An 18,592-nucleotide genomic window follows, 5' to 3' on the forward strand; every position below is an offset into this window, starting at 1 on the left:
ACTGCCTATTGCAGGAAAGTCCATGGCATTGCATCCGAGTGCACAGACGTTAATGCGATTGATTATTGGTTTAGGAAAGCATATCAGTTTTTCTGTGGTATTTCTAATGTGGATTTGTGAATGCAAAATCTGTACTAGGTTGCAACGTCATATGGACAACGGTGAATTAATGAGGAGGCAAAGCTATAACACTGCAGATTATACAGTAATATGGATGGGCCCAATGTTAAAAACCAATACGATCCAACATAAATTAATAGCAAAGATAAACAGTAGTAAAAATGGACACAAGTACAGCAGGTAAATCCAAGCTGCATTCAGACATGGGTCTTATTGCATTAGTTCAATGAATTAAAATGGTAGCCCTTCTGTCCCGATTTCTATAATTTATTGCATACTGCAGTACCTGTTGGGTTAAGGAACTGTAGCTTTTTCAAACAGTCTACTGGGATTTCATGCAAATTCTTTCCACCCTACTGCCACAAACAGCGTCTTGTTTTCATCCCTCACCCGTTATACACATGTGCACTGTAATTACCCCATAATTCACTGCTTCAGTTAGTGTCTGGACACAGGAGTGTGTGTGGGTAAAGGAGGAAGGGAATGCTGCTACCTGTGCCTACACCAGAATATGGGTACAATTTTCATCAGGCAAAAAAAAAAATTGGTGTGGGCCTAAAGGGTGGGAACTCATTGCATGCCGAGATGCCTGTCACAAGTGGCTGCGGCTAGTGCAGCCGTGATCTGGGTTCCCAGGCTTACAAACTAGGCTTGTTTCTTCTCTGGTTTTCATCCAGATACTCTGTTTTTTGGGGGTCCTCTCTGAGTGTCTGGGTGAGTCACTCCAATCTTTGGACTCTTCGCTTTCATTTTAAAAAAAAGTTTCTAGGTGGTCTGGTTCAAGAGATATACATCAAATGACAGCCGCTTTCCCGCTGCAACTTCTGTTAGTGCCAGCTACTCCCACCCCTGCCCTTTCAGGTTTTTAGCCAATAAGTGAAGTCAGGGTTGTGATTAACAAGGGATTTGTTGACCTCCATGCAATAGCTAAAGCCCATGCACGTTCTAAAAACAGTTTCCTTTTCCTGCTTGTCTGCACTTTAGGAATTTAGTAAATTTATAGCTTTCAGCAGCATCAAGAGTACTTTCTGTGTGCAGGAGATCTGAATACATTGGGACTTGCTTCTGAGTAAACATGCATAGGATTGCAAAATAGCTTATAGTGGCATGATTCTGAATTTTGGGTTGAGTAAGCAAAGCTCCATATCACTGAATGGCAGTCCTGTGCATGCTTCCCTATTTGGGTAAGCCCCGCTGAATACATTGGGACTTGCTTCTGAGTAAACATGCATAGGATTGCACTATAAATATATTTACATGTTTTGTAAATAAAAAACATCTTTGACATTCTTGCTTATATAAGTATTTTTTCATACTGTGTCTCAATATGTATCTGATTTCACACTATGGTTGTATGTTATTATTTTGTCTACATTTTAAGTGTGTCCTTCCTTGGTGTGGTCATGGTCCCCCTCTGTTGTTTTCATCCTGAGGGGCAGATTAGTCTGAGAGATAGTGAGTAGCCCATAGTCACCAAGTAAACATTGTAGCTTATTTCCATTTAAAAAAATAATTAAAATGATTCATATGCAGGCAGTTTACGAAGTAATGCAGATCCACATAATATATTTAAAGCATATCCAGCTCACATTTAAAGTGCATGACTTTCCCCGAAAGATCCTGGGAAGTATAGTTTCCCCCTCACAGTTATAGTTCCTACCAGCCTTAACAAACTACAATTCCATTATTCTGTGGTGGGATTCATATACTTCAAATGTATGTTGAATGTGCTTTAAATGCATGGTGTGGATCTGCCCTAGTATGCTGTGCATTCATTAGTGAATTAAAAATAACAACTATAAAATATACTTTTTTAAACAGGGGAAGGGCTGTAGCTCAGTGGTAGGGCATATGGTTTGCATGCAAAGGTCCAAAATTCAATCTCTGGAAGAGACTATTGCCTGGAATCCTGGACAGCCAATGCTAGTCCATGTCATCAGTACTGAGCTAGATGGTACCAAATGGCCTGAGTCAGTATAACGCAGATTCCTTTGTTCACAAGGGCCACAGTGACTCTGAAATTTATTTAAGTATTTTATCTACAACATTTATTTACTATTTTATTGTAAAAAACCTCAAAGCGGTTTACAGAAGGAATTAAAACAATGAAATTATTGGCAGAAACAAAAACAGGTATTTAAAAACATTCAAAACCAACAATGAGTTAGAAACAAAATATTTTTAGCAGTTGCTGAAAACAGTACAATGAAGGTGCCTACCTATTGTCAGTAGGCAGGGAGGTCCAAAGTGTTGGTGCTGCAACACTAAAGGATCGATTTCCTACAAGAGCAGAACAAGTACTATGTGGAACCCATAACATGGAAAGCACACCTTGAACTTGGCCTGGTACCAAACTGACAAGCAGGTGAGAAAGAATTATCCTGTCACTTCAGCTGGACTGGGAGCGCCCTCACTTAGCTAAGACGTCTATCTTAATTTCCAATCAGATATTTTTTTTTGTTTGAGCGGTGTGCTCCAAGCAACTGTGGCTGATGCTTAATGTATCATGCTTAATGACATAACCAGGGCCCACCCGTATGACATCACTAGAGCTCATCCCTGTGACATCACTGGAGCTCACCCCTGAAATCTCATGGTTTGGGATACTTCTGACCTGTCAACCCTATTGCAAACAGATTATTTCTAGTATTATTTATCATGAAAATTAGCGCTAAACTATCACTATATTCCACTAGATTTCCAGAATTAGCTTTTACATCGTGTGAAATATAAAATATAATATGCAAATTACTAGGTAAGAAATCGTTGGAATAACTGAATAAACTGTAGTGTGAAAGCACCCCCGTCTAAATAACCAAAGGGACAGCCTCAAAATAATTGTCAACCTGGTAGGAAAAAAAGGCTGCTCTATATAGTGTCCTAACCAGCTATGCTTGAGTTACTATTGGGACATAAAGAAGAACATAGTAGGCTGAGGGAGGGGGAGGCAGCAGATGCTGAGGAACTTGGAGAAAATAGAGCTAAGTGTGTCATGTGGCCAGGCCAGTACACCCTAAGCCATCCTGCTGCCTTCAAGTACAGTGAAGGACAATGTCCTGTTGCCAGTGTAGAAGTAATTTTCAATTGCCAGCCCAGTCAACATTTGTAATGAGGAATGGGGTGGAGGTGCAGTTTTGTCTTTGCCTTAGGCAGCAAAATGTCTTGGGCTGGCCTTTCCTCCAGGGAGTCTCCAGGTGGATATATGAGGAGAGGGTCTTGGGCCTAAACCATTTAGGGATTCAAAAGTAATCACCAACACATTGAACTGTATGCAGAAATGAACTGGCAACAAATGCAACTGTTGCATGGTCCTATGGGTGAACAGCCACTAGCAGCCTTCTGGACCAATTGCCATTTCTGGGGACTCTTCAGTGGTAGCCCCATGTAAAGCACATTGCAGCAATTAATATTGTAAGTAAAGTTTGTGTCACCCTGGCAAGCTCAGGTCTTCCCAAGAACTAGTACAGTTTTATTTTATTATTGCATTTATATCCTGCCTTTCCTCCAAGGGGCTCAAGGTGACATACATGCTTCTCCCTCTCTCCATTTTATCCCCACAATAACCCTGTGAGATAGGTTTGGATGAGATGCAGTGACTGGCCCAAGGTCACCCAGTGAAGTTCATATGCTGAGTGGGGATTTGAACCCTGGTCTCCCGGGTCATAGTCCAACCCTCTAACCACTTCACCACACTGGCTCAGCTCAGTCGATTCACAAGCTGCACTCCTGCTAACAACCACCATCCAAAATTGTGTTGGCCTGGAATACTCTGAAGAAACTTTCTCTGCAGGCTGGATCAGGTGGCCCAGCGGGATCCAGGGCTGTCAGGGGGTGGGGTATCAGGCAGGAAGGAAAGGCAGGCATCAGGCAGGAGAACCTGCAAAAAAGCCAAGTCCTAACTGACCGCTGGCTGCATCTTCCTGAGAGAAAGTAGGAGCTCTTCTTCCTGTCTGATGTCCCAGCTGTGAAGCACCACCCCATGGATCAATGCCACCATTCAACAGCTCTTGTGCAGAGCCATTGATTTGGTGGACTGCTCCTTGGCAAGCATGCCTTCCCTACAGAGAACTGCATATGAAGGAGCACCCTGCAGAACTGAATCCACTTGCTCTCAGGGTGGGGTGGTGGTGGAGGAGATGCAATGTCTCCCTCGTCCTCCTCCCAGCTATATGTTGTTGCTGTTGTTGATGATGATGATGATTGATAATAATAATGTTATGTCCCACCCTTCCTCCCAGTAGGAGCCCAGGGTGGCAAACAAAAACACTATAAAACATCATAAAAACAGACATTAAAATACATTAAAACGTGTTTAAAAACATCTTAAAAAAAAAAATCTTTAAAAACACCTTAAAAAGCAATCCCAACACAGACACAGACTGGGATAAGGTCTCTGCTTAAAAGGCTTGTTGAAAGCGGTAGGTCTTTAGTAGACCCTGAAAAGATAACAGAGATGGCATCTGTCTAATATTTAAGGGGAGGGAATTCCGCAGGGTAGGTGCCACTACACTAAAGGTCTACTTCCTGTGTTGTGCAGAATGGACCTCCTGATAAGATGATATCTGCAGGAGGCCCTCACCTGCAGAGCATAGTGATCAGCTGGTTATATAAGAGGTAAGATGGTATTTTGGGTATCCTGGTCCCATGCTGTATAGGGCTTTGTACACCAAAACCAGAACCTTGAACTTAGCCCGGTAGCTAATGGGCAGTCAGTGCAATTCTTTCAGCAGCAGAGTGACATATTGGCAATACCCTGCCCCAGTCAGCAGTCATGCTGCTGTATTTTGCACCAGCTGCAGCTTCCAGATCAACCAATCCCAGTTCAGAAATAGCCGCAGTTCTCTTACTAGCCAAAAGTGGTAAAAGGCACTCCTAGCCACTGAGGTCACCTGAGCCCCTAGTGACAAAGATGGATCCAGGAGCACCCCCAGAGTACAAACCTGCTCTTTCAGAGGGAAGTATGACCCCATCCAAAGCAGGCAACTGACAAATTATCTGAATTCAGGAACTGCAAACACACAGCGCCTCCGTCTTGCTAGGATTCAGACTCAGTTTACTGGCTCTCATTAAGCCCACCATCGAGGTTTTTAATTTTTGAAAAATCTAATTAAACATTAGCCCCACCACATTAGCCTGGCCTAACTGAGGAGGCCTGGTTCTGGGGCTGGGGCAGATGGGGGGCTGTGCACTTCCCTAGAGCGCACGCGCACACACAAGGTTATATGGTGTTGTGCATGCATAGTTGAAACATGTTACACATGCACTTGGCTGCATGCTGTGTATGCATGGTTGCAGGAGTGGGCACTTGTATGTTTGTGGTGCGTGGTCTCCACGGGAGTTTCTCAGATTTCCAAAGTTGTCCACAGACACAAAAAGATTGGTGACACCTCAAGTAATGACTGTACCACACTGTTATATTCCACAACTGAAGGAATAAATATTGCACATAGTGGCTGCCCCTGTAGGCACTGGTGTGCTGGCAAAATTCCCACTTCAAAAATTAAACTGCACATGCACCGCCTTCTTTTGTTCATAGTTGCTAAGCAAACGGAGGCTTCAATAGGACAGAGAAACCTTAACTTTTGAGCAGCTGCTCAAACCTTTCAAACCAATGAAAGATTGTGTTTCTCAATAAGCCCAAATAAACTACATCAGTAGTTTTCATTAAAACTGGGGGGGAAAACATGCATTTTCAAAAACTGGAGATAAAAGGGAACATATGTGGCAGAGCAGCTTTTAAACTGACTGAGGGGGGAAACCCGACAGGAGCTGAGAAAGGTCCGGTTCGGAATAAACCTCCCCCCTGGGATAAAAACCAAAGAAATGATGAAATTTTAAAAGGGGTAGGCCTAGAAGTAGGCATTGTGAGAGCAGGGGCACAGGATATAAATTCAGAAGAGCAAAATTACCACAGGCCTAACCACAAGTGCCAAAGACACTTGAAGAGAGACACTGCTTACAAGTGCCTGTACGCTAATGCTAGGAGCCTGCGAACCAAGATGGGAGAACTGGAGTGCTTGGTCTTAGAGGAGAGCATTGATATAGTGAGCATAACGGAGACCTGGTGGAATGGAGAAAACCAGTGGGATACGGTTATCCCTGGATATAAACTATATCGGAAGGACAGGGAAGGACGTATTGGTGGCGGAGTCGCTCTATACGTGAAAGAAGGCATTGAATCCAGCAAGCTCAAAACCCCAAAAGAGGCAGACTCCTCCACAGAATCGTTGTGGGTGGTGATACCATGCCCCAGGAGGGACTTAATACTGGGAACGATCTATCGTCCCCCTGATCAAAATGCTCAGGGAGACCTTGAGATGAGATATGAAATTGAGGAAGCATCCAAACTAGGAAATGTGGTAGTAATGGGTGACTTCAACTACCCGGACATAGACTGGCTGCATATGTGTTCCAGTCATGACAAAGAAGCAAAGTTTCTAGATATTCTAAATGACTATTCCCTAGACCAGTTGGTCATGGAACCGACCAGAGGGACGGCAACCCTGGACTTAATCCTCAGTGGGGACCGGGACCTGGTGCGAGATGTAAGTGTTGTTGAACCGATTGGGAGCAGTGACCACAGTGCTATTAAATTAAACATACATGTAACCGGCCAATTGCCAACACGGTCACATTTGACTTCAAAAGAGGAAACTTCACAAAAATGAGGGGATTGGTAAAAAGAAAGCTGAAAAACAAAGTCCAGAGGGTCACATCACTCGAAAATGCTTGGAAGTTGTTTAAAAACACTATATTAGAAGCTCAACTGGAGTGCATACCGCAGATCAGAAAAGGTACCGCCAGGGCCAAGAAGATGCCAGCATGGTTAACGAGCAAAGTCAAGGAAGCTCTTAGAGGCAAAAAGTCTTCCTTCAAAAAATGGAACTCTTGTCCGAATGAAGAAAATAAAAAAGAACACAAACTCTGGCAAAAGAAATGCAAGAAGACAATAAGGGATGCTAAAAAAGAATTTGAGGAACACATTGCTAAGAACATAAAAACCAACAACAAAAAATTCTATAAATACATTCAAAGCAGGAGACCATCTAGGGAGACGATTGGACCCTTGGATGATAAGGGAGTCAAAGGTGTACTAAAGAACAATAAGGAGATTGCAGAGAAGCTAAATGAATTCTTTGCATCTGTCTTCACAGTGGAAGATATAGGGCAGATCCCTGAACCTGAACTAACATTTGCAGGAAGGGATTTTGAGGAACTGAGACAAATAGTGGTAACGAGAGAGGAAGTTCTAAGCTTAATGGACAATATAAAAACTGACAAATCACCGGGCCCGGATGGCATCCACCCGAGAGTTCTCAAAGAACTCAAAGGTGAAATTGCTGATCTGCTAACTAAAATATGTAACTTGTCCCTTGGGTCCTCCTCCGTGCCTGAGGACTGGAAAGTGGCAAATGTAACACCAATCTTCAAAAAGGGATCCAGAGGGGATCCCGGAAATTACAGGCCAGTTAGCTTAACTTCTGTCCCTGGGAAACTGGTAGAAAGTATTATTAAAGCTAGATTAACTAAGCACATAGAAGAACAAGCCTTGCTGAAGCAGAGCCAGCATGGCTTCTGCAACGGAAAGTCCTGTCTCAGTAACCTATTAGAATTCTTTGAGAGTGTCAACAAGCATAAAGATAGAGGTGATCCATTGGACATAGTGTACTTAGACTTTCAAAAAGCGTTTGACAAGGTACCTCACCAAAGGCTTCTGAGGAAGCTTAGCAGTCATGGAATAAGAGGACAGATCCTCTTGTGGATAAGGAATTGGTTAAGAAGCAGAAAGCAGAGAGTAGGAATAAACGGACAGTTCTCCCAATGGAGGGCTGTAGAAAGTGGAGTCCCTCAAGGATCGGTATTGGGACCTGTACTTTTCAACTTGTTCATTAATGACCTAGAATTAGGAGTGAGCAGTGAAGTGGCCAAGTTTGCTGATGACACTAAATTGTTCAGGGTTGTTAAAACAAAAAGGGATTGCGAAGAGCTCCAAAAAGACCTCTCCAAACTGAGTGAATGGGCGGAAAAATGGCAAATGCAATTCAATATAAACAAGTGTAAAATTATGCATATTGGAGCAAAAAATCTTAATTTCACATATACGCTCATGGGGTCTGAACTGGCGGTGACCGACCAGGAGAGAGACCTCGGGGTTGTAGTGGACAGCACGATGAAAATGTCGACCCAGTGTGCGGCAGCTGTGAAAAAGGCAAATTCCATGCTAGCGATAATTAGGAAAGGTATTGAAAATAAAACAGCCGATATCATCATGCCGTTGTATAAATCTATGGTGCGGCCGCATTTGGAATACTGTGTACAGTTCTGGTCGCCTCATCTCAAAAAGGATATTATAGAGTTGGAAAAGGTTCAGAAGAGGGCAACCAGAATGATCAAGGGGATGGAGCGACTCCCTTACGAGGAAAGGTTGCAGCATTTGGGGCTTTTTAGTTTAGAGAAAAGGCGGGTCAGAGGAGACATGATGGAAGTGTATAAAATTATGCATGGCATTGAGAAAGTGGATAGAGAAAAGTTCTTCTCCCTCTCTCATAATACTAGAACTCGTGGACATTCAAAGAAGCTGAATGTTGGAAGATTCAGGACAGACAAAAGGAAGTACTTCTTTACTCAGCGCATAGTTAAACTATGGAATTTGCTCCCACAAGATGCAGTAATGGCCACCAGCTTGGATGGCTTTAAAAGAAGATTAGACAAATTCATGGAGGACAGGGCTATCAATGGCTACTAGCTGTGATGGCTGTGCTCTGCCACCCTAGTCAGAGGCAGCATGCTTCTGAAAACCAGTTGCTGGAAGCCTCAGGAGGGGAGAGTGTTCTTGCACTCGGGTCCTGCTTGCGGGCTTCCCCCAGGCACCTAGTTGGCCACTGTGAGAACAGGATGCTGGACTAGATGGGCCACTGGCCTGATCCAGCAGGCTCTTCTTATGTTCTTATGTTCTTTATGTTCTTATGTCAGTTTTCGGCAGTCATCTTTGCAGTAGCTGTGGCAATGTTTATAAGGATCGGACTGAAATTTGGCACATTTGTAGATTTCATCAGGTAGATCATGTATGTAATGTTTCAAGTTATTGTTTCAACAGGTGCTATTTTTAGAACTTATAAAATATTGAGCCTTTTGTTGTTGTTGTTGCTTGCCTTACATAACGGGGCACTCCAGAGCCTTTTAAATAGTCTTGCATTGTTTAATAAGCATGCACAAGAAAATATGCAAATCATAATCCAATAAAAATTCATAATCAAAACACTAACAGTGTACGACAATATGCAAACGCACACTGAACACAGTGTTGTATTTTAGTTTTTTATTTATTTGAGTCACAATCTCATGCCTGGTCGTTGTTTTTCTTCCTCTCTGAGACAGTCAAGGAGAGTGTTCAATTCCTTTCTTTCCCAAGGACATGACTGCAGTTCAGCTTTGCATCCAGTTTCGGGAAATTCTCTCCGTTTGGTGCTTAACAGTGTTTTTGGCAGGGAGGCACCAAGCTAGTACCATTATCTCTCTCTCTCTCTCACACACACACACACAGAGAGAAAGCCAAAAAGTAGCTGAGGTTGGCGGGAACTCCCTAGTTCCTGCAACCGCCTTGTCTTTTGCCCAAGTCTTGGGTTTTCCCACAGGCCAGCTTCGCCGTGACCCTTTCGTTGCATCAGCTACAGCCTGTGCCCGCTCCTTCCGTCCCTCCCAACATGCTCGTAATGAGCTGCAGAGACTGGGAGTTCCGTAACCCCCGCGGCATGATCTGAGGCTCCTTTTTCCTCCTCTCCCCTCCCTTCTTGCTCCATGCATGAACTCTTTATTATGTCTGCCACGCTCACTCCTCCCCGCCCGCTGCTGGGAGCCGCGGGGCCTCCGTCCTATCAACACACAGCGGCCGACCTCGTCCGCGCCTTTTGGGACGCTCTGCCTTGGCGTGCAGCGCGGGGCAGGCTGATGTGCGGCCAGCCTTCGCTTCAGCTGTCCAAGACAGGAGCTTGCCGCGGTTACACGTTCTAGCAGTCTTTCCTCGGGTGGACTATTTTCCTTTCACGTGGGAGGGCAGGGACACCACAGGGACCCCAGGACCGTTTATCTGCACCGCCCCGACAATAGCCCCCCACATGACTTCTCATCTTTCCCCTAATCCTTTCATGATCTCAGGAACTCTCCCTCAGAAAGAAATCTTCCCCATTACATCATCACACGCCTATTTTTTTATCCTCTTCTTTATACACGTACACACATACATTGATATTCTGTATGTGTATTTTGCTTCCTTCAGAGATTGTTTCCTATCCGGTTCTCTCTTTCCCACCGTTGCCTATGTTGTTGACCAACAGATACAGGGAACACCTCCGTCTCCGTCTTTATCACCCCTCAAAGCCCTCCCCTCTCTTTTCAAACTTGTATCCACATTTTATATACAAATAAATATAAATCAAATAATAATAATAAATTTTCCCTCAGGAAGCTGCACATTTCCCTCAGGAGGAGCCTCGCTCCCTGAGCCCACCCCGCATCAGCAAGTCATCGGGTACCCATACCTCTGACCCCCAAGTCCTCGTCTTCAAGCTTCAGCATAGTTGCCATACACTGACTTCTCTTGCAGGTTATGAAAGCTCGTGCACATGAACATAATATTCCCATCCAAGTTAGAAAACTCCCTGGCGCCCTTGTTCCTTGGCACTTATTCCCACCACTGTAGTGGCAATTTCAGAAGTGCAATTTCATGATAGTCACAGGGTCACAGCCATGCCCCCTTCTTTGCTCCTGGGTTGAGAATGAGATCCTTGCTAATGCCTTCTCCCATAATAACAGCAGTCCCTAGGAGCCAATCGGCATGAAAGGGGAGAGCTACTGAAAAGAGTCTTCTCAGTGGCTGACTCACCTCCTTTCACTCTGATTGGTTCCAATCGGCAGGAAAGGAGAAGGAAGCATGTTAGAAGACTCTTCTCAGTGGCTAATACTTTTCATGCTGATTGGCTTGTACGATGCTAGCGATATAGGGGGCCCTGTTCCCAAAAACACAAGGGGTCTAAGACTCCCCCAGACCCTAGATGACTACACTCCTGCTTGTTCCCCACGCCCTCCTTTTTTGCCCCTCAACCCCGATAGCCCCCTCCTTTCACGGTGACTTGGGTACCGCATCGCACCGCCTCTCCCTCACAGACCTCCTTCCTATTCCCTTCAAGTCGTTGAGATTCCCCATTACAATCTTTGAGGCTGCTTCTCCTCAGGTCACCCCTATAGCTTTCCGACACTCTCCCTCTTTCCTATGCTGCCCCCGGACTCATTCCCCTCTTTTAACCTGGCGGCTTTGGGAGGGAAGAGAAGGGGAAGGCAGGCGGAGACAGAGGCGGCGGCGCGGGGGTGCCGACGTCAGTGTCGAGTGGGCTGGTCCAGGACCGGGCAGGGCAAGGGAGGGCAGGGCAAGAAGGCAGCCTTGCTTCTTTCACACCGCTCCTTCCCTCCCGCTGGAAGTGCAAGGAAGGGAAGGTCCAGCTGCTCCTTCTGGACTGGCCGCGGTGAGGCCTGGGGGGGAGGGGACGCCTGGGCTGAGGTGGCAAAAAAAAAAAAAAAGTTGGGAAGACTCCAAGCACGCGTGCTCAGGGCCGCTTCCTTCCTGGCACTGGGGATTTACTAGCCGGGGAAAATCTGCAACGCAACAGCGCTGAAGCAGCACCCTTGGACGGCGGGTAAGTCGGAGGGGGAAACAATTGTGGGATTCCTTTCCATTCATTGAATATGCATGGAGAGAGGTCAGCGGGCAAAGAGGCACTGGGCATGGTGGCGGCGTTTGCGGAGCAAACTTCCCTCCATGTGCTAATCAACTTCGGATGCGATCAAGTAAAGGGGCCGGAGAGGGGCGACGACTCTGGCTCGCCTGCGGGCTCAGCTCTTGCTATGTGCCTGAAAACTAGAATATGGTAAAAGTGTGGGTCTGTGTCTTCTTGTGTGTGTGTGTGTGTGTTTGTGTGTGCGCGCGCGTGTGCCTCGTTGGCCGGTGTCTCACGCATCGACGATTCTGTGCTCTTAGAAAACAACAACAACGTGGGGAGGAAGTTTTCCAGGGATTTCAGCGGGATTTGCTTCCGAGTAAGTATGCTTAGGCTCGCAGCCTTAAAACTTTTAGTTTGATCGTCTCAAATTCCAGCCTGCCGGGTTGTTTGTTTGACCGTGTGGGTGTGGGAGAAAATAAGGCAGCGAGCATATGCAGCAGATCTTGGGCTCATTACGTGCTGGAGCGTCCTGGAAACAGCTGCAGAGAAAAGCTGGGATCCCACAAACAGGTTTGGCAGCGGATGATCAAAGGAGTTTCAGCCATGCAACCAGGGAAAGGTGCGCGTCTAAACACACACACACACACACACACATCACGCCAGGAGAGAAGAAACTCAGAGCACAAAACTTTGCGGATGGTACATATATGGCTTTGTAGTTGAGCTGCGGAGTCTTGTGCAAACCTGGGTATTGCTCCCTGGCTACACAAGAACCCTCTGGGTTTGTTGCCGCTGAAGCCCTTTGCCTCCCATCCGTCTCCGCAGCCGACGAAGCAGGCAGATAAATCTGCCAGTCGTTTTATTGCTCTGCTGCCTGCTGTGGCTTTCCAGTGTGGAAAATGAATGCCGGAGTGCATTGTTCGTTCCTGAGAACCTTAATGGTTGGGTCGCTAGGAGGGAGCCGTTAGCTTTCCGCACATACACCCTTTGTTGGGAGTGAAGAGCCTTCTGCAGTTCTGATAACCCTGTGTGTGAGAGAACTTTTGTATTCTTTTCAGTTCTCTTGCATGCATAAATTATAATGCAATAGGGGGATTTTTATAAGGGGCTCTTCTTCTCCATTCTGTTTTCCTGCTGCATTTTTGTGGGGACTTTTATGATGACGTGAGGTGCATAAAAAGGTCAAACTGACAGGTCAGATGGTTGGTTCCACTAATTTAGCTTGCATGAAGTTATCCCGGCTCCTGCATTACATTGTTAACCTTCAGATTTACTCTCTTACTGCTTCCCATGGACTTCCTTCTGGTTTCTTGCTTGTCGTATAGTTTTTACTAGTTTAAGGAAAGTGAAATAACAATTTTCATCGCATAATAAGCGGTATAATAATTTCAGGAAGAATGCTGGCTTCTAAACCTGCTTTTAGGAAAGCAATGTATTACACAAGGCAAATTGAGGAATTGCAGAACAAGAGCAGGAATTTTATTCCGTCAGTCTTCTGCGTTGTTTTTTTACAGTCAGAGGCAATGCATGCTTACTCAAGAGTAGGTCCTGTTGAATGGGACTAGCTCTCAAATTAGTGTCCCTTGCATTGCAGACTTAAGTGTACATTAAACTGCATTTTCATATAGCTTTGGAAAGCAGGCTTGTTCACCTGCTCATTGGTTCTTCATACAGACTTTTCAATACCACAGCAGCATGTTGGAAACAGTTGAGAAAGCGCTCATGAATACACTAGACCTGGTTTATGTTAGATTTTATTGAAGTTGTACAGTAGGCTAGCATTGTTTGGATTAACTCTCATCACTTCAAGGAATGTAGTGATGGACAACTCTTATTAGCAACTTTTTATTAGTATTATTATTGTGGCTGTTTTTATTCTCTAGGCTTTTTTTTAATTACCAGCAGTATTGGGAAGGAAAAGCATGGAATACTTAACAATTGTTATACAGAGAAAATTTAGGAACAGATCTTTGACATAGCACACATTTTATTCCTAAATTGAGGAAATTGGACTAATACCAAGTAAAACAAAGGAATTAATATGTTCGCTTACAAGCATCAACACTGATGTAATGTCATAGCTCTTATACCTACTTAGGAAAGTTGCCAGGAAGTTGGCAACTTCCCAGATACTTTTTGCATGTGTATGCCCTGGCTGTGGGCTTTCAGGTTTCAGAGATACCAAGGAAATGATAAGGCAGATTCAGGTTTGCTTACAAGGAGAGTTTATTGAGTAACTTACAGCACACAGGAGTACCCAATAGGTGGATCAGACTTGCAAGGTCCTGCACAAACTGTTGACCAGTCTGAACAATCAAACTGGGCATCAAAGGTGGTTATATAGCATTTCTGCTTACAAGCATTGCAATGATCTTTGAGGCATAGCATTTGATTGTCATGTTTTCGCAAAATCAAAGTGATACAATATTGTGCTAATTGGCACTACTAACAAGCAGAACTTCTTGACATCTTGGAGCTACTCTTCCTGGCAGTACATCAGACCACTCCCTGGCAAGGCAAGCTCGTTAGCCCCTCAGATAAGATACCAGGTGGCTATGAGCTAACTATCCACATTGACCGTTCTTTGACCTATCTTCCAAGCTGCTAGGAAGAAGCTAAAGAACGGCAAGGCAAGGCTGGAGGGGATACAGACCTCCATGCCTAAAACAGCTATACATTTGCCTGGGGGCCTACAGCATGTACTCTCGATTAGGAGGAGGAGTGAGCAAATGTACTTCACTTTTTTTTCTGTGAGCAGAGTAGGCTGTAAACTATGCTCTTATGCACTTAAGTATGTTTGTGCATCTACATCAGGGGTACCCAACATCGTGCCCTCCAGATATTGCTGGACTACAACACCCATCATCCCTGATCATTGGCCATGCTGGCGGGGACTGATGAGAGTTGTAGTCCAAAACATCTGGAGGGTACCATATTGGCTACCTTTGGTCTATATGTACACAGTAGTGGAACAATCTCTTTTTACAAACTTTGATGCCCTCTCCTGGACTAAAGAGCTCCACAGGCTGAATAGATGTAAAGGAGGATAGAGATCCTGTACAGCGGATGTGTATAATATTAGAAATACACTTACTGTTTTGCCAGTCTCAGTGCGTTTCCAACTCTGTTTTCTGAAAATGGGGGCACAAGACACTGATCAAACTCTGCCCCTTTTTACTCTAAAACCTGGTTAAATCAGCTCCAGGGCAGTTTTTTTAAAAATTCAGCTTCAAACAGATTTCACAACTGATTGGTGGATCAACCTGTTGCCCCTCCAGGTATGGCCAATGGAAACACTTTGCTGTAGGCTCAGGGAGAAACAGTGATTGGCGAACACTTTGCTGTGAGTGGTCCTGAAAGTCTGTAGTCAGCAGTGGGGAAGGGAGGTGTGTCCAGCCTAAGGCAGAGTCGCTTCAAAATGCAGCCAGAAAAACAGTTCTTGCTGCTTTTGAAGTAACTAGTGTGCTCACAGCCTAAAAGGGGATTTTGGCAGGTACGCCTTGTTTTTCCAGGGATGTTTAAAGTTTCTATTGCTGAAATTCGCTCTTTTACATTGAAGGCACAGGTCCTGTTCTGGTCCCCTTAAGACTGTGCACTTCTGTGACAAGAACAAGGGCCAATAGCAAGCCAACCTGCTTTTTGCATTAGTTTTATTTTGGAGACAGAACTCTGTGGTTTATACCAAGCAATGAGAACTAGCATTCTTGGCTACTGTTTCTATCTGTGCCGCTGCCCTTTTTGATCTTCATGAAGGAAATATCTGCTCCTTACCAGGCGTACATGCTTTAAAGCTTCTGCTAGCACCTTGCTAGTATGCACAGTAAGACAGCTGAAAGAGGAATCACTGACACAGTTGTGTATACTTCACAAATTTAAAATGCTGTGTCATAATGCCAAGATATTTCAAATTCTGTGCCTAGAAAAATTGTATTCTGTGCCTTGTGTGAATGATGCTCATTGGGGAAATTGAAATATTTTTATTAATTTACATAATTCTGCAGTGTTAGTTTGCATAATTTATTCTGATTTAGCTCAATATCAGTAAGCTATGTAGAGGACTGAAGTCATGTCCCCAACAACGTTTAGCTGCCCCCTCTGACTTCTGAGATTTTAGTAGGCATTGCCTTCACACTTTAATCCACATCTTCACAGTTCTAAGAGTTAGAGTAGGAATAGGGAACCTTTTTTTTCCTTTGAGAACTGCACTTTCTAAGGGTTAATCTGTTTGAGGGGGCTGCATGTGAACAGTGGGCAGGGCTGAACACATGGTAGATGGGACCTCTATCAAAACTGTGTGCACTGTTCACTCTCTTTTTTAATGCCACCCCTTTTCCCTCTCACTCTTTTCACTCCATATTCTTTCTCTCTCTCTTACTCATTTTGTCACGCACTTTCCCCTGTTTCCCCCCCCTTTTTGGCATTTGCATTAAACATGCACCCTCAGTCTGCAGGCTACCTACCTTGGACTAGAAACTTGCTTTTTAAAAAAATTGGAGGATTTTGTACCCAGTACCACATTCTGTGCTTTTTCTGCACATGTAAAAAATTGTGACATACTTCACAATTACCAACTGTGGGTAACTTGACTCACAGGCCCGAATCACAATTATGTTATGAGTTTTCCCTGCACATGTCATGCCTTGCCTGCCTTTAAGGTGATTTGTCATAATTCTCACACGGCACTAAAATGCTTCATCACAAGCAGGATAGCTTCCCACGAGGGTATAATCTTTCTTTGGTAGGAAGTACAGTGATTTCTAGTAACCCTTAGACACTGCTGGAGATAAATCCAGAAAAACAGGAAAACATTGTCGAAGTTCAGATGGAGGACATTTGTGTGTAACATTACAGTTATTGTTAACATTCACTGTTATATTAAGATCCAGCTTTAACACTGGAATAGAGGCAAGTGCCTAGTCCTTGAATACTCCATTCATTTTTACTTGTTGTATCTTTTTATGTCACAATGTAAAATGTCCCAGGAAACACAGGGGAAAGTACTACTTTATATGTGTATGTAATTACTTTATATGTATATGTAATTATGACAAGTTTTTTTCGTCAGGAGGGGAATTAATGCAGCTGAGACCCAGAGCCAGTTCTTGGAGTTATGTTAAACTTCCTCACAGTCTTCCATTAAAATGATCTGGAACAACTTACATAAATGTAAAAAAACACTGATACATTGTTCTGCATACTCCTTTATCTTTTCTTCTAATCCAAGAAAACAACAGTGGCGGCATCCTAAAGAACTATATGGTTACATTCAGATATGGAGCAGGCAGAGCTCAAATTATGGGGGGAAATGCTCCCCCCACTCCTTACTACCTCCTAATTCTTGACCAAATTATGCTTTCCTATAGCCTTTGAAAAGCAGTAGCCAAGGGGGCATCTTTAAATGATAAGGGAGTGGAGCCCACTTTGTCCCCTTTGAGCACTAGCAGCATGTTCAGTTGGCAAGCTGCTTTTGAAATGCAGGGATGTTAAAATGAGGAAGGAGGCAGGGCTGCCATTCAGGAGGGGGTAAAGTTATATGTTTGTTTCGTTGGATGATTTTCTCGGTTTGCACAACTAAAACTGAACAAATGCAAAGCATGATACACATTTAAAGTAAATTTATGATGAAAAGGGCCATCTCTTAGTGGCAGAGCACATGCTTTGCATGCAAAAGATCCCAGATTAAATCCCCGGCATCTCCAGGTGGGAGAGACTCCTTCTGAAAAAACCTTAGAGAGCCACTGCTAGTCATTGTAGGCAGTACTGAGCTTTAAGGATCAATAATATGACTTGCTATAAGGCAGCTTCCTAGGTTCCTATATACTTTTAATGTTCTTTGGATTGTGAGTTCTGTCTCCTTTTTAAGAAAAGCCTAAATATATGTAAATACTGCTGTGCTGAGTGTGGTCACTTTGCACATCAATAATTCTGCTGTAGTAATTCAAGCAAAGTAAAAATGTGGGAAAAGGAATTCTTGCGATTTGGGACTGGAAAGTTGCCAGGATTGTGCATGGTCAGTAATACCCTCCTCTTGTATTAGCTGAAGAAATGAATGATATTACATCTATATTGATCAAATGAATATGGGTAACAGAAGCTGAAAAAAATTGTTTAAAGAGCCACTGAGAGTGAAGGCGGGGGAACAACATCATGAAATCTTGTTGAAGTGTGAACAAGATACTTTCCAACAATGTATCATTTTAAATAGGTACAACATATCTATGACATGGCTTAATAGTAATTTTGTCTACCTATAGAACTATTGTTATTTGTAGTGGAATGGATTACAGAATTATCAGCATGCTCTCCAAACCACAAATCTCGTGATTCTTTGTGTGAGGGTAGGAACAGGAAAGCCATGATACTTAAACTCACAGAAAACAGATTACAAGTTAGTGGAGATATGTCCTAAATTCCATGAAAAAAATAGATTTGGAAGAGTCATTGGACAGATTCCATGAAGCGTGGATGGTGCAAGCCATCTGCAATATTTTCCAGTACCAGTGTCATGATCTGGATTAATTTAGACACACCTCTGATGTTCTTTGCAGGAACAGGCATGGCAGTGAGTAACCATGCATCAATTTATTCTGTTAAATTTTGCCCTTCGATATACTCAGAAAAAACTTGGGGTAATTTACAGTCAATAATGGTAAAGACTCATGAATGGGAAACATTTTTAGAAAATGAAAAATAGTGTGTACTTCTTGTTCAGAATACTCACAGGTTTTGTTTATGTTTGATGAGAATTCCCACATATC

At 43.8% G+C, this 18,592-nt stretch overlaps 1 protein-coding gene across 3 annotated transcripts in view; it reads left to right on the plus strand.

The window, feature by feature from the left end:
• Nucleotides 1-11,554: 11,554 nt before the first annotated feature.
• Nucleotides 11,555-18,592, plus strand: part of LHFPL2 (LHFPL tetraspan subfamily member 2) — a 145,877-nt gene continuing 138,839 nt past the window's right edge. For all 3 annotated transcript variants that reach the window (XM_061620040.1, XM_061620021.1, XM_061619985.1), the window contains exon 1: nt 11,555-11,810. The gene's annotated coding sequence lies outside the window, so the exon portion shown is untranslated. The remainder of the gene's footprint in view (nt 11,811-18,592) is intronic.

This window comes from Rhineura floridana, chromosome 1 (genome assembly GCF_030035675.1).
Source record: "Rhineura floridana isolate rRhiFlo1 chromosome 1, rRhiFlo1.hap2, whole genome shotgun sequence".
Classification (NCBI taxonomy): Eukaryota; Metazoa; Chordata; class Lepidosauria; order Squamata; family Rhineuridae; genus Rhineura; species Rhineura floridana.